The following is a 3,093-nucleotide window of genomic DNA, read 5'->3' as shown; positions in this document are numbered from 1 at the left end:
CAGAAGAAAACCTGTCTTTCAATTTTTACGATTTTCCAATGTTAACAGAAAATTTGTTGGAAGTAGTAGAGGTTGAAAAATTGATAGTATTGATGATAGTGACAGCATTATTAGGGACAATTTTTAGAATTTAGATCACTCGTATTGTAAAACAGAAGTTGAGCCCAAAGAAATTATAATTGTTGTCGATGACAATCTTATTAATTTAGATGGCTCTTATTGTGAACCAGTAGGGGTATTGTTGTCAACAGTGATAGAGCTAATGATAACAGTCATATTACTTCAGATGACTTCATCTGCAAAACAGTAGAAGTAGTAAGTGATGATAAAAAGAATGGCGATTAATTAATGTTTTTCTTTAGATTGGATGGATCATGCATGAATAAACGAGGACCATCTATAAGAATTGTCTGAACGTGGAACATTTTTGAAATTGTTAATTACTATATAGTATATTCGTAAATAAAAACATTTATTTTATTTTTTAAATTTTGCGTGTGTTTTATATATATTTTTTTATTTACGGTTGGTATAGCGAATGATCTAGATTCGTTGTAGTGGCAGCACTTCCATTTTTATTCCCCTAGCGACCATTGAATTAACTAGTAACTGAAGGTCCCCTGCATTAGATCTTGTGCGGTGGACAAATTTTCTATTTGAAAAGATAATATTGTGTTCGGTGTCTCGCGGCTGAAAACCAACTCGAGGAAACTAACTAACCAACTTACGTACGGAAGGACGAGTGTCGCACTCGAGCGTTAAACAATAGACCTTCTCAACCTAAATCTCGAAGATGCACGTGAATTACTTTTTCGAACCATTCTTTTCATGTGCACTCGAAGCACTCGTTGTTTCATTCAGCGCAATCTTTGATGAAGGGAACAAATTTTACGTTTGATGCGTGAATTCGCTGATAGATGTCTCACAATTATAGTGTACGAAAATTAGCATGCGATTGTTTTTGTCGGAAGGAGAATTAGCCGGCTAATTGATATTAAATAAAGTCCTCCCCGAATGAGTAATGGATGGTTGTTGCAAACGTTTTCTCTTTATTACTTTCTCCCTTCGTCTCACCGTTCGTTCGGATGCTGCTTAAGCCCGCAACGTAATTTATCATAAATTCTGGAAAATTGATTAATAACATGAAAGAGATTGAGACTGAGAGAGAGAGAGAGAAACTGGGGAAGAGGATAAAACACGGCCGAGTCTGCACGACATAACGCAAACCTCTCTCTCTCTCTCCCACTTAAACGGGAATCCCTTTCCCATCGAGCGTCGCGACGCCGCCATACGAACCCCCCAAACCCCGTCTTCGTCCCACCTAATAGACCTGTCAGAATCGGCCGCTTTGTACAAGCCTAAAAGGGGGTAGAGGGAGGTACATCAATATTTCCAGCAGCGTTATTTTTCGTAATTACGCGCGAATTGCCCAAACCAATTGATCTTTTATATATTCCGTTTTGCGAAAAGGAAAAGCCGGCGCGGTAATGCGAAGTGGAAAATAGCGAAGATTTATTGGGACCGGATTAAAAAGGAATAGCCGCATCCTGCGGACGAGAGAATGAGCAGAAAGAAGACAAAAAAAAATAATAGGGGAAAAAGTAAAGTTTTTCACTCTCTCTCATTCTCTTCGCCATTTCCCGACTTTGTTTTGTTCCATCATCGCTCACCGTAACTGCACGTGTGTATGTGTGTGTGTGTGTGTATATATTTTTTTAATCAAGGAATGCACAAAAGACGAGATATAGAAAGAGAGAGAGAGAGAGGGAGTTGACAATGCCGGGCGTAATTCATCTCGGACGAATGGTCGAGGCATTTCATCGCTTTCTGTCCCATACATATAATGATAATAATAATAGTCTGTCCGCACAAAAGTCCAATTACACGTCTCCCCGTCGTCTCTACATTTTCTTTCTTTAATAAAACGCCTCGCTCTGCAATTGATAATACATATTCCTATTTCCACACAATCCTATCTCTGCACGCTTGCAACACACACAACTATCTCTGAACGCATTTTGCTGCACGTCGTCCGCGTTTCTCTCTATTGTGCATTCTGCGCTTTTCCCTTATCACCATTTCGGTGCAGCAGTTTCCACCGGAAAACTCGCGGAAAATAGTCGCGCACAACATCTATATAGTTTCCGTGGTGTAGTGGTTATCACATCCGCCTAACACGCGGAAGGTCCCCGGTTCGATCCCGGGCGGAAACATTATTTTATATATATATATATATATTATATAATAGAGCAAGAAAAAAAGTTTTAGAATTTGATTACTTAAAATTTATCATTAATTTCTTGATTTTTTTCCAATGTGTATTACATGAAGATATATTTATATAGGGGGCGTAGCTCAGATGGTAGAGCGCTCGCTTAGCATGCGAGAGGTACCGGGATCGATGCCCGGCGCCTCCACAATTAACTCTTTTTTTTTTCAATCAACGATTATCGAAATTGTTATCTCGAGATATCTGTCAAAATTTACATATCTTCGGAATGATTGTTGTCGTTGGCGCCGTGGCTTAGTTGGTTAAAGCGCCTGTCTAGTAAACAGGAGATCGGGAGTTCGAATCTCCCCGGGGCCTGAAGTGAAAAAATCTTCAAGAAACACCAACATTTTATTAACACATTGGCGACGGCATGACGCATGACGACGGTGGGTCATTAATTATAAATAATAGTTTTGTTGCTATGTACGCCACTGATTTTGACTGAGAATAACCTCAAATATCTTAAGTCAATTACAAACTTCAAACGCCAATACATTTCTTATACATATTTTAATAATTCTTGAAGCAATTTAGAACAGTACGTGATATTGTGACATAATTTAGGCATACTTTACAAATTAACTTGCGAAACATATTTGAAATTTTCATTCAATGCTACTTGCCGCTTCTCAGCTCTTAAGTAATAGAAGCGCAAAGGCATTGAAAATACAATATGATTATCAGAAGCAGATATTATTTCTGTTTCAAAAAAAAAACATTGCTAATTTATTCAAATACAATACAAGCTTAGAGCACATGATGATATATTCGACTTGAATAGAAATTGCAATGCTCAATTATTATTATTATTGCTTATTATA

The 3,093-nt window shown here is 37.8% G+C and overlaps 3 non-coding genes across 3 annotated transcripts; all 3 read left to right on the top strand.

Annotated features, from left to right (window-relative positions):
- The first annotated feature begins 2,140 nt into the window (after positions 1-2,140).
- Trnav-aac lies at positions 2,141-2,213 on the top strand. Its single transcript has one exon. It is a non-coding gene; the product is annotated as a tRNA-Val (tRNA).
- A 131-nt stretch (positions 2,214-2,344) lies between these two features.
- Trnaa-agc lies at positions 2,345-2,417 on the top strand. Its single transcript has one exon. It is a non-coding gene; the product is annotated as a tRNA-Ala (tRNA).
- A 96-nt stretch (positions 2,418-2,513) lies between these two features.
- Positions 2,514-2,587, top strand: Trnat-agu. The gene has a single exon. It is a non-coding gene; the product is annotated as a tRNA-Thr (tRNA).
- Positions 2,588-3,093: the final 506 nt, after the last annotated feature.

Source organism: Nicrophorus vespilloides, unplaced genomic scaffold (genome assembly GCF_001412225.1).
Source record: "Nicrophorus vespilloides isolate i.1.1-1 unplaced genomic scaffold, Nicve_v1.0, whole genome shotgun sequence".
In the NCBI taxonomy this organism is placed as follows: domain Eukaryota; kingdom Metazoa; phylum Arthropoda; class Insecta; order Coleoptera; family Silphidae; genus Nicrophorus; species Nicrophorus vespilloides.
Note: the sequence above shows the minus strand (reverse complement) of the source record. Positions and strands in the feature narration are given on the sequence as shown.